The following is a 13,506-nucleotide window of genomic DNA, read 5'->3' as shown; positions in this document are numbered from 1 at the left end:
ACATCCAAACAATGTCGAACAAGTAAATCTTTCCAGTAAGGGAGACGAAAATAAATTGATTTCCTTTGGAAACATCCACTTACTTTCTTATTTTTCTACATTTTTCCATACTTGAAATCAATTTTCTCTACTTCTTTAAGAATTTGTTGCCCTAAAAGTGGCAAAGGGGCAACACCTTGTTCTTTATCACCATCAAATGCTTTTTTTTTTGTCCCTATAATGATGATTTAGGGGCAAATATCGTCTATGACCCATATAACAAATTTTGTGCCCATTAGACAGACGAATAGCCTTTGTGTTAATGCAACATATTGGACATCCCTGGTAACCTTTTGTGCTTAACCCTGATAGATTACCATAAGGTGGGAAATAATTAATAGTCCACAAACAAAACAGCTTTTAAGTTAAAGACTTCTTTCTTAAAACCGTCATATGCCTTAGCACCATTTTCATACAAATCTTTCAAATCATCAATTAATGGTGCCAAATAAACATCTATATCGTGTCCCGGTTGTTTTGGACCTGAAATCATTAACGTGAGTATCAAAAACTTTCTTCTCATCACTAACCACGGAGGAAGATTGTACATAACAAGGAAGACAGGCCACGAACTATGCCTACTACTTAGAGATTTATGTGGATTTACACCATCAGTAGCTAGACCTAGACGAAGATGTCTTGCTTCAGTTTTAAATTCTGGATTTAAGTTATTAACTTTTTTTCCAAGCCTGCGAATCTGTAGGATGTCGAAGTTTACCATCTTTCACTCGCCTAGTCTCATGCCATATTAAGTTTTCAGAGTGTTCTGCACTTCGATATAATCGCTTAAGCCGCGGAATCAAAGGCAAGTACCACATCACTTTATGAGGAATAAGTTTCCTAATCTCCTTACTCTTGTTAGGTTTGTAGCGGGGTGAATCACATTCTGGGCAAGTGTCCATGTCTGTATACTCTTTACGATATAACACACAATCGTTCGGACATGCATGGATCTTCTCATACTTCAAGCCTATGCAATTTAAAGTTTTCTTCACTTCATACGTAGACTCAGGGAAGCAATTATCTGATGGAAAAATCTCTTTAAAAGCAGCTAAAAATTGACTAAAACATTTATCACTAATTCCATTTTCTGCTTTTATGTTGTAAAATTTTATCATCGTTAGTAATCTTTGTTTCAGACAACCATTGAATAATGGTTTATCTGCATCTCTAACCAATTTATCAAATTTTGAAGGATCATCAACAAACTCTTCTTGTGCTTCATCAAGCAATTCCATAGGATGATCGTCAAAATCACTATAACCCAAATCATCAACCCCTCGCCTCCCGAATGGATATGGATTATTATTTTTCAATGATTCCCCATGCCAATACCATGTACGATAACTTGTATCAAATCCCCGACAAAATACATGATTTTTTATCATGGTAATATTTCCTTTTGTTCCATTACCACAATCTATACATGGACAATGAATTCTTTCCGGATCACTACAATTTGTTTGGCAAAATTCTAAAAATTGGTTGAATCCGTCTTGAAATTGTTGTGTTTCTCTATCCTCAAGAATCCATGACTTATCCATAATGATAATATCTACCTAATTCCTAAGTTGATTAAGAAAAGAAAATTAGTATAGTAATACTCTAAAATTATGTTCAATTATTAAATTATAAAATGAAATGGACAGAGTTCCATTTATTTCTATAACATATCCAAAATTCATATGTATTTGAAATTTCAACAAAAACAAAAACATTATTATTATATATAGTAACTTATAAAACATGTTCAACTAATATCATAAAAAAAAAAAAATGGGCTGAGTTTCCTCTGCATTTATAGCATATCCCAAGTTATCTACCTATAAATTCACATCAAACAAAACATATAACAAACAACATGCATGTTCTCAACCATAAGTCACCGCAGCACACAGAAAATTCACAGATCCTACTTCACTAAGACACACATGTTCTCAACCTTCTGTTATCTCCGCAGCACACAATTTTATCTCAGAACCTACTTCACTATGGATGAATATCTAATATATTCAAAATCCTCTAACAATAGTTTGTAAATATAAAAAATAAAAATAAAAAATTAAGTAGTAATTACTACTTACCTTAAAAATTAATATTCAACAATTTCAACCTCACACTCAAACAAATATTTTCTACAATAAAAAGTTAAACATTAGTAAATATATGGTAATTGAATTGATCCTAAAATAATATAATTAACAAAAAGATACTTTTAAAAAATCATTACCTAAATAATATACAAAATTGTGCAAGCACTAATTTTTAATATAAAAAATTATGTAAACAACATTATTATAATTAAAATAATACAAAAATACCCTAAAACAGAAATATACATTAAAGAAATCAAGTTTTAGTGATCAATACACGTTTTAAACAATGAAAATGTCTTCCAATTCTATATAAAATTTCAAAAATATTAAAAAAAATAACCATATAAACATACATAGAAACCACCATTAAACCCACACAAAATTTCTTCATTTTTACCCTAAAACTTCAAAATAACTCAAGATTAAGTGTATATACATGATTTCAAGCTTTAATATGCAAGGAAATGGAAAAAAAAAAACAAAACAAAAAAATGGACAATGTGGGGCTTACCCGTGGATAGGGACGGTGGTGGGAGAGCTTCGACCGTGTCTCTGTGAAGGGGAAGGAGATGTGCAAATGAGAGGGAAAAATAGGTTTTTGTGCTTTAGTGGGTGGAGACCACTTTTCTCCGCGGTTATATACCCAAAACCGCAGAGAAAAGTGGACTTTTCTCTGTGGTTTTGGGTATAGAACCGCGGAGAAAAGTGGGGAAAAGTTCTACACTTTTCTCTGCGGTTTTAGACCCAAAACCGCGGAGAAAAGTGAGTCATTCAAAAATTTCACTGCGTTTTTTTTAAAAACCGCAATAAAATAGGGCGCGGACATTAAATATAATTTTTTGACTCTTCCAAACCTTTTCTCTGCGCTTTTTATTTATTGTTTAAAAAAAACCGCAGAGAAAGCCTATATTTGTTGTAGTGTTTATAGAGGCTACAAGCATAAACACGAACCAAGACATACCTACTCATAATGATCAACCCAAACCTTCAATTATATTGAAACATACTATACATGGCATTAATCAGTATTATTCATCGACAATTAAAATGACAACAATAACATATTAATTCTTATGAATGCTTTGAGCAACCTGTAGTGATCTAATCTCATCTAGTTGGAGAGCATTGATAATAAACAAATGTTGATAATTAAAGAATATCTAAAACTAAAGAATCAAAAACTTAAAAGTAAATAATAACACTAATCAATATACTTATAAGAATGTGAAATAGAATCTCACCTATAATGGTAGAACCTTTAAGGTGTCCCACACTCTAAAATTGCAACACCGTTTCTTTTACAAATTTAATCCAGCCCTGAAACCACATCAATTTGTCATAAAACAATAATAAATAAACTGAGAACTTTTGATTTTTAAAAAGACAAATAAAATTTTACAGCTTTACAAGACTTTCTGATCATTTCATGACAATCTGTTTTAATACTTATCTATATATATACGCATGTAAGACATGAATTATACTATGGGAAAAATAAAGATAAAGGTAATATTTAATTTTCTTTGAACACTCAGACAAGTATTTTTAATCCAACACAACAGAGAGTAGAAATATTCATTGGAAAGAGAAAGGGAATATACATGAGCATATGTGCTAATATGATATATTAGCATGTGTGACATGGGAATATGTAGGCCAAGACTTTTGGTGATGAGAACATACAACAAACATACCATTATGTTAACAAGCATTTATATTTAGACACATGATATATTACACACCTCACATCTCATCTCCTATACACATAAATGATTGTCTTTCTAATCTCCTCTGTTAATAATAATGAGTCCAATATGACACAATTAGCAATCTGTTTTTAATGCTTGTGTTTGGAGCATATATTAGCAAAACAAAAACAAGTATAATGTTTGCAATTTCAATAACTACAGTAATACAATTATAACAATAAAAAAAACCCTGAATCTATGCCATTGTGTTCGAAGTTGCAGTCCTTTGCTTACATATATACAAAGACATATTGATATATGTTAGGAACTGTGCAGTTGAAGTTCATAGCTATATACCTGTACAATAAAGCATAGATCCACTACAACAAAATAGAGGTTTTATGACTTTAATTGGGAGACATTGGAAGTCTACAATGTCTCCCACTTAGTGAGATGTTGTTGCTAGGGTCATTGTAGGTATATATCCCACGTCTCCCATTGGGAGACGTGGGAAGTGACTCACCTCTTCCAATGGGAGACGTGTGAAGTCCCTAGGAGACATCTCACGTCTCCCATTGGGAGAGGTGAGTCACTTCCTACGTCTCCCAATGGGAGAGGTGGGAAGTCTCCCACCTCTCCCAATGGGAGACATTGAAAGTCTCCCACATTTAAAAAAAAAAAATTAAATAAATTTATAATTAATATTATTTTAATTTTATTTAATAATTAATTAAATTGAAATAATATTAATTTAAATTGAAATTATTTTAATTTAAATTGAAATTATTTTAATCTAAATTTAAATTAATTTAATAATCAATTAAATTGAAATAATATTAATTTCGCAGATAATATTCCGCAGATAACCTATTCGCTGACATCCACTGTTTATCCATATATTCTCCTATGTCTATGGAAAAGAAAAGAAACAACACTAAATAAGCACGTGATAAAGTTGTATGTCTATATAAAACTAATTTTTTATTATCCTAGATATAATCGGGCAGTATTTCCCCTATAATAGTGACCTAACCATCTGCATGTGAATATCAAAACAAATAATTCAAACAACATACAATAAGTTTCTTCCTTATAGAATGTCTATATAAAACTAATTGTTTATTATCCTAGATAAAATCGGGCAGCATTTCCCCTATAATAGTGACCTAACCATCTGAATGTGAATAGCAAAACAAACAATTCAAACAACATACAATAAGTTTCTTCCTTATAGCTCCGCAGCACACAGTCAAATTTATCATAACCTACTTCACTAATACACACAAGTTCTCAACCTTCCGTTATCACCGCAGCACACAATTTTAATCTCAGAACCTACTTCACTATGGATGAATATTTAAGATATTCAAACTCCTCTAACATTTGTTTAATAATATTAAAAGTAGAAGTAAGAGAATATATATGTACCTCTTGCAATCTTTAATCCAAAAGCTAGCAAAGTTACTTCACTTAGTAATCAAATTCGCTATTAAATCCACAAACCAATAAAATTAAATTAATAAATAATATATAAAACATCACTAAATATCTAGCAATATATAACGTATTATTGTAATTTTAGAAACTTAATTACCTCAAATGTGTGATTGATATTGGAATTTTGATGCAAAATACTCTCTAAAATCTCACCACAAAAATCACAACCTATGAAATTAAATTAATTAATATGTTAAACATTACTAAAAAAAATATCACTAAATATCTAATAATAGTAAATGATATTGGTAAACAAATAAAAAAAATCCCAATGTGCCGCTAATTATAACCTCAACAAAAAATCAATATAAAATTTCATAACCTAAAAACTTAATAATAAACAAAAACATAAAAATTTTCATATATTTATATTTTATAAATGATTTAATAAATTTATTTTAACATAACTATATATATATAACAAAATAGTTACAATTTAAAAAAAAAATTCAAATATACAAAAATATATTTAAATTTCGAAATAAAAAATGATAAAATTTTTAAAAAATCATGAACATATATACTCTAATGAAATTTATACAATGTGATAGGTTAAATTAAAAAAAAACTAAAAAATCATAAATCCCTAAAAATTTCCATGGAAAAATCACAAAAACATACAATGTATATAAAAAAATGCATAAAAATGTAAAACTAACACAAAATCATGTATATTACTCATCCTAATGCAAAACCTATGATTTATTTACAAAATAATTAACTAAAAATCAATAAAATAAAATAAAAAAACATACCTTAGAACCCTAAAAAAACGCAGCCCCAATTCTCTCCTCTGGTTTGCATGCTCCCGGGTTGGTGATGATATGTGAGGAAGACAAGTATATTTGGTCATATATGAAGGGAGCACATCCAACGTCTCCCACTGGGAGACGTGGGAGACATGGCACGTCTCCCAGTGGGAGACATTGGATGTGCTCCCATGCACATCCAACATCTCCCATTGGGAGACATGGGACACGTGGCACGTCTCCCAATGGGAGACGTTGGATGTACCCATAAACACTACCCCAGCCTATTTCCAACGTCTTCCACCATTTTCAATGTCTTCCAATTGTAGCCATTAATATACACTTTCAATGTCTTACACCATTAGACATTTAAAACCCCTGATAAGTTTTAATGTCTTACACCAATGGTGTAAGACATTGTAGGGAGTCATTGTATATCAAATTTGTTGTAGTGATCAGATATAAATATATATGCCCATCTGATCTCCTCTATTTTTTATGACACAACCAGTTGTAATACTTATAATATGATTTATCTCTCTTTTAATATGATTTATTTATATACCATTGTGTATGTACGCAAAGTCAAATAATAGTAATTTTCTATACTTTGCTGTCTAATTATGCAAAAGCAGGTTTTCCTTTTTGACTTGATGAATAGTTTCTTAAAAGCAAAAACTTAACAGTAAAAAGGCTATTTTGATGTGGGAGTCAGTGCCTAAGACATACAAATACACACAAATTATGAGGAAGTATAAACCCATGAAACAGCAAGCAAAGTACGGAATTGGTAATGTACATAACACACTTTAGTTATAATACTCAACATACTACATATCTAATTTTGCATGGCACATCCCCACGTACTGATTTGCTGAATAATTTACAATGATAAAGCCTAGCTCGAAAACTTGGCTAGAAGATATCAGAGTGTGTTCATGAGTTAATGCTTGGGATGAAGTTATGTTATAAATTTCATAGCAATATCGAGAAGGAAGCATGCAGAGACAGAGTAATGTCAATATACTGATGATAAAGAACCCACAATCTCTTTCTATTGAACCCATTTACTTTCAAAGAGGAATAACTAAACAAGACATCTAAAGCTAATATGGAGTTAAAAATAAAGAAGTGCATTTAATTTATTTTATATAAATTACTTGTAAAATAATGTAAAAGCTTGGCAATTTATTATATAATAAGTATGAACTATGGTCAGAAATTTTTTCAGAACATCATAAATTAATTATATAAAAGTGATACTATGATGCTTCCTTGAAATCATTTAACTCACTGGTCCAATTTGAATCTGTAACTATTTCTTCAGAAATATTAGAAAAATTATGGAACAGAGCACATCCCACTATATATAACTAAAACTTACCTCATTCACACTCATAAAGCCATTTATATATGATTATACCAAAAACAAAGCAAGTTATAGACAAAATTATGGACTGTCCAATACGCAAAAATAGAACTTATATATATACATGAGACTGAAGGGTATTTGAAAATCATAAAAGATTGTAGCATATTCAACAGTTATAAATATTACCCTTTTATTAACTAGGGAGAATATATATATATATATGATCATGAGTATACTCTTTTACTTTATTTATAATAACTGTCTACTACTGACTCTTAATTTCTATCTGTCAAATGGAAACTCTGAATCATTTTCAGTCACTTTAAATAGCTTAGGGTGCTGACCTGAGCAGTACAGATTCCACATCTTGAAATACGCTCTTTCAAAATTTCTCACCTGAGTTTGACCATATATGTCATATTAATAATTTGCACAGGTAATATTATGACCCTGATATTCTCAACAATATTTTTCATCATATCATATCGTATAGAAAAATAAGAATATAATGGCAAACTCAACTCACCCAGCGTGTTGTGTCAAATAGAGGACAAGTCATGCGAGCCGCTTTGAGTCTATTGGTAAGGTCTTGGAGTTTTGGATGATTTAGAGCCAGCGATACTGCTCTTTCTTCGTACTCTTTCAAACTTTTCGACATTTTGGAAAAGGATAAGTCAGAAGAGAGAAAGTAGAAAGCCAAGAGTATATGCTAATTATATCAATTAAAATTTGACGGAGATTAACCCAGCCGCACAACCAAAGAGACCTTTCAAGTGATAATCTAGTTCATTTGGGGCATATTGGTATTCAAATTGAGTGAGTTACCACAATTATTTTTTACCAAATTGAGTGAGCTTATTTTAACCAAATTGTAAGTTTGTTTTAAGTCATTACTTGTTAACTATCATTTCCTTTCCTACACCAGTGGCTAGACACAGTGAACCAGCTACTCGCGTAGTCATTTTCTCAAGTGGAAGGGTCACCGTTGGAAGACCAGCCCATAGAACATCAGTGCCTGTGGTGTGCGCATTGCATAATGGCCTACTCGGACAAAAGCCATAACATCAAATGTCAAAATAAAGTTACATATTGTATTGTACTAAGATAAATACACTTTAATAATAAAAAAAATAGAAAAAACTATTAAACATGCTTACGTGTCCAAGAATAAATCTGTTAAAGCACTGCACTTAATATGTTCACCCTTCATGGCAACATCTGTGAAAATAATCTAATCTGGTTGTACACCTCTTTGAAGAGCATCTAGAACACCAATAGTTTATCAGTAACTAATTTATCTTTCCTTTGTAAGATAAATACCCATTACTACATTATGAAATATAAATAACAAAAAAGAATTCAAATATTATGCATGTAAATGATTTATCTTGAGAAATGGTAAAATGGCAGTACAATTGCAGAGTCTCGACTCGCCAGCAGCAGGAAATCTGAGAAGCCATCAGATTCTGAAACAAACTAAACTGACGCATCAAGAAAAAAAGAGCAAATTCATACTAAATCTTAATAACTATGTTTCAAGGTTCTTTGACCCAATGTCACTCGCTAACTCAAGCGATACTATACCTTAGTATAACCATTAAGATTGACAAGGATCTGTATTTTATCCTCGTAAATCATCCTGGCAATCATATCAGATGACATGGATGAGACATCTATAAAATGCTCCACTTCTGATTGGATACGCAGCCTCCATTCAGATCCATCATTTGCACTTCAAGCATAGCAAAAGACCTGCCAACAGATTTGTTTAAGTGCATGGTAGTTGAAGGAAATGGGAAAATTCATTAATCGTTGGAACAATCAACCAACCTCAACATTCTCTCTATCATGCATACCAAAGACAGAACCCATCAGATGAGACAGAGGATGGTTACCAAAGTTGCTGCTAACATACCTGAATTCGAATCCAGTAACAGCGAATGAAAACGGGCATAGGCAGTATGTACATACAAAGGAAGAGAGAATATATATCTCAAACTTACCCGACCCTTAGCCTTTTACTTCCACCTTCGCTCTTTATGGGCAAGGCTGCTAGATAATTGAATGAAGGAAGAGAATAACAAGATGCAATGACAGACCAGTGTGCAGCATATTTACGACTACAAGACCAAAAAGACAGTAAATAAAGTGAACAAACTACTACAAGACCAAAAAAGATAGTAAATAAAGGGAACAGACTAATGCAATATATAGGCAATAGAATACTTACCTTATCTCCAGTGCAAGCATTGGATCAATTGGATAGGCTATTGCATGGAAAGGTTGCACACTAGGAATAAGAGACATCTAAAAGAAAAGATTGAGTGATTTAGAGTGGAACCTGACTGGTAAAGTGGTAATTAGCATCAAATTAAACAACACAAAACATTTACCTTTATCTGTCTTCTTAGAATTCCTTCAACTTCAATAAACTTATTTTCACGATCATCCCAATCACAAACACATTGGAGAGTGGCACAAATGCAAATATCAGATTAGATAAACCAACGGCGAATAGTAATAAAATCCAGACAAAGTTTCACATAGAAATATAAGAGTGCAGCATGAAAACTATAGGCTAAGTCAATAATGTGTAAAAATGTACACTATTGAATTAAAAGTGCATTTTCCAAACAGCAAAAAGGAATGGTCGTTTCACCACACATTGCTTCAGGGAGAAAATGAAAACTCCGGTAAGTAAAACTGAAATTCCCCAACAAAAACATATAAATAAATTGGGAAAAATTTATGGGTATTGGACAGACTAATGCAATATACGGATATTCCCCAACAAAATTTATGGATAAATTGGTCGTTTTTTAACCGGCTGGAGCTAGCTGGTCTCACGCAGGGAAGAAGAAGGCTTGGCCGCAGACAGGGAAGAGGAGAAGAAGAGCTGGCCTCCGGTGTCGTCGTTCGCCTCTGGTGTTGTGTGAGGGCTTGGGCCCGTGTGGTCGAAGCTTCGACAGCCTCTGAAGATCCCTAGCTGGCGCGTGTAGGGGAAGGTAGTGGTCGGTCTCCACAAAGACAAAGGTGAGAGAGAGAAAGAGTAAAGGAGAGAGTTCTGGTGGGAGAAAGAGATCCGAGAGAGAGGAGAGAGAATGATGAGGAAAAAGGAGAAGGAATTGAAGGAAAGGAATTGGGTCACGGGTCTCACAAATGAAAAAAAATGGTAAGTGGCAGGATGGTGTAATTATTACCGCCCTTTTTTCATAAAGTGGCCCCAACATATTACTCTAGCATAATACTTTTTTATTAATATTATATTCATGTGTTATGGAAAGGGGTATTTGGTGTAGTGTAATTACAATACATGTTCAGAAATTTTAAATTTCTTTCGTAAAATTTTTTTGCCATTTTTTTAGTATTTTCTTTTCAAATTTCTTTTAATACATTTTCGACACTCAAAGGGATATATATTTTAAAATCAAAATGAAAATTGTAGCTGCATTTTTTTTTTAAAAAAAATTACTTTTAAGGGCATGCAAAGCGAGTCCTAAAAAATTATTTGAAGACACTCAACGGGATTTTTTAGGACTCGCTAAAAAATTACTTAAAGGCACTCAACCCATTTTTTTAGGACTAGCGTTGCGAGTCCTAAAAAATTAATTAAAGGCACTCAACCAGATTTTTTAGGACTCACAATGACATTCTTTTAGCGAGTCCTAAAAACTTAATTAAAGGCACTCAACCAGATTTTTTAGGACTCCCCTTGCGAGTCCTAAAAAACCTCAGTTTTTAAGGCTCTCAAATAGAGGACTTGCAATGCTATTCCTAAAAAACCTTTTTTGTAGTAGTGAAAGAACATCAGACATATAAACACTTCAAAAATCATTGCACTGGACATGAAGATTGGGAGAATGTCCTCTCTAAGACACTTGACCATTGCACTAAGGAGACATGGAAGGATATTTGTGAGTTGTTTTTTAGCAAAAGATTTTTGGCTCGCTCTGCTAAAAACCAAGCAAACAGAAAACAAATGAAGTATGCAATAACACAAGGCACAAAATCGTTGGCAGCTAAGTGTCACGAATATGTAAGTGAAGATGTTAATTTAATTTTATAAAATAACACATTCTAAAACATTTTGTTTACATTTGTATAGGAGAACCCAGATGCGCATGTTGTTGATACTTGGAGGGATGTTCATATGAAAAAATCGACAAAAACTTTTGTCAACGAGGCAGCTCAACAAGATTATGTAAGTGAATATTATTATTTTCTTGTTTCTAATGTTTCTAATTTAGGTTTATAATGTTTTCTTTATACAAGAAAAAATGGCGGCGGAGCTTCAAAGGTCACAGCTTGATAGGCAGTCTCAACAACAGAGTGAGGGGTCTGGTAATGTATCTGGCATCGATTCATCCCCGGTCGATCAATATGAGATACTAAGTAAAGTACTCAGGGAGATATCTGACTACCAAAGAGGAGTGGGTTATAGGGTGAAAGGGAAAGCGAGAAAGACAACCTTCAGCTCTACAGATCAAAGTCAAGCCCAAGCACATACTGCTCCTATGCCTAATGAAGATATGACTACTATGGCTCTGATGATGAAGGCAATGCGTGAGACGATTCAGATGGTGGTACTTCAGCAACCCAGTATTCTGTATGACCCATAGTTTGATAGTTTTCTGCAGAGGTATTTTCCATCACAATCTGAAGGTGGTACGTCTTCTCAGAGTAACACCACCCATCCTGACCTTCATACACCGCCACAGCAGTAGTAACAACCTCCTCCATAATATACGCCACATGTGTCGTTACAAAAACCTCCGTAGTATCAAAATCAATACATGTTTGGACGCTTTTCCCAGTCTCCTCCACTATATTTTAACTTTACCGATTTTCAAGGAGAACCGATGCAGCATTCGCTACCTAATGTTAGGTATGGGGGGGGGGGGGGGGGGGGGGGTTGGAGGTTCGTCACAGCAGCCATATGTTAGATATGGTGAGTTTGGGGGTGGGTCGCAACAACCTTTTTTATCCACCCCGATACAGCCACAACCTCGGGATCAATTTGGGGACCTCACGCTTAGACGATCTTCACAGCAGCCTTATATTCCTTCACTGCCACAGACATAGCCGCCGCCCTCGCCGCCACAGCCACAACAAAATGTTGAAGATGAGGATAATAACAATATTAACCTTAATGATTTTACTTAGTTAATAGTTTATGTATTTTGATTAAATTAACAATGTATTTATTTTTAATAACAATATCGATATTAGCTATTTTGATACATATTAAAATTATATATTAATTTTAAGTAGTTATGTTTAAATTAATTAATCGGTTATTTTGTTAAAATTTGTTATGAGTTATTTTTAAAAATATTTAAATTTGATAAATATTAATTAAATAAAATTATTTATTAAAATATGAAATAAAAATATTATTAGCGGCGGAACCCGCAGCTAAATGTCGCTCTGACACAGGTATTAGCGGCGGGTTCCGCCCCTATTATCCGTCGGTAATAATATGTTATTAGTGGAGGGTGTGTCAGTCCGCTACTAATAATCCTTAATAGCGACCAATAATTCACGTCAGGGCATTAGCGGCGGACCTTCCCATCGCTAATAACATTTATTCTTGTTGTGTAAATAAATATAAATTAAATAAAAATAAGTAAATTATCATATTAATACATATAAAAATAATAAATTAATCAATAATAAAAAAACAAAAATAAATAAAGTATTAACAAAGATTAATTATGCGATAAAATATTAGTGACATAATATTTTAATTAACAAGAACAAATATCCTTGCTGTTGTCTCGTATTAGTGAGGATGTTAAAAATTCTTGCTAATGCTTTGCATTAGCGGCAAAGCATTAGCAAGAATATTTAGCGTCGAAAAAATTCTCACTAACAACAATCGTAGTGTATGTAACAATTAAAACACTTCCTTCTCGTGAATAATTATATGCAATTGTATCATTTGGGTCACTTAGTACCCAATCCATAAAATTAGCTTCATACCAGAACAATAGCATCAGCATTTTAAATTATGTTCGAAAAAAAAATCATTTTAATTCAAACCAATATATTGGGTCCTGGATTCT

General features: G+C 32.6%; 1 long non-coding RNA gene and 1 pseudogene across 1 annotated transcript; both read right to left on the bottom strand.

Moving 5' to 3' along the window:
- Positions 1 to 7,770: 7,770 nt before the first annotated feature.
- On the bottom strand, positions 7,771 to 8,144 carry LOC133816783 (uncharacterized). The gene is made up of 2 exons (XR_009885462.1): positions 7,968 to 8,144; positions 7,771 to 7,837 (listed from the first exon to the last, which is right to left on the bottom strand). It is a non-coding gene; the product is annotated as an uncharacterized LOC133816783 (long non-coding RNA).
- Positions 8,145 to 8,990: 846 nt separating this feature from the next.
- LOC133815664 (probable UDP-N-acetylglucosamine--peptide N-acetylglucosaminyltransferase SEC) lies at positions 8,991 to 12,181 on the bottom strand (annotated as a pseudogene).
- Positions 12,182 to 13,506: the final 1,325 nt, after the last annotated feature.

This window comes from Humulus lupulus, chromosome 2, assembly GCF_963169125.1.
Source record: "Humulus lupulus chromosome 2, drHumLupu1.1, whole genome shotgun sequence".
NCBI lineage: Eukaryota > Viridiplantae > Streptophyta > Magnoliopsida > Rosales > Cannabaceae > Humulus > Humulus lupulus.
This window is presented reverse-complemented; position numbering and strand designations above follow the sequence as displayed.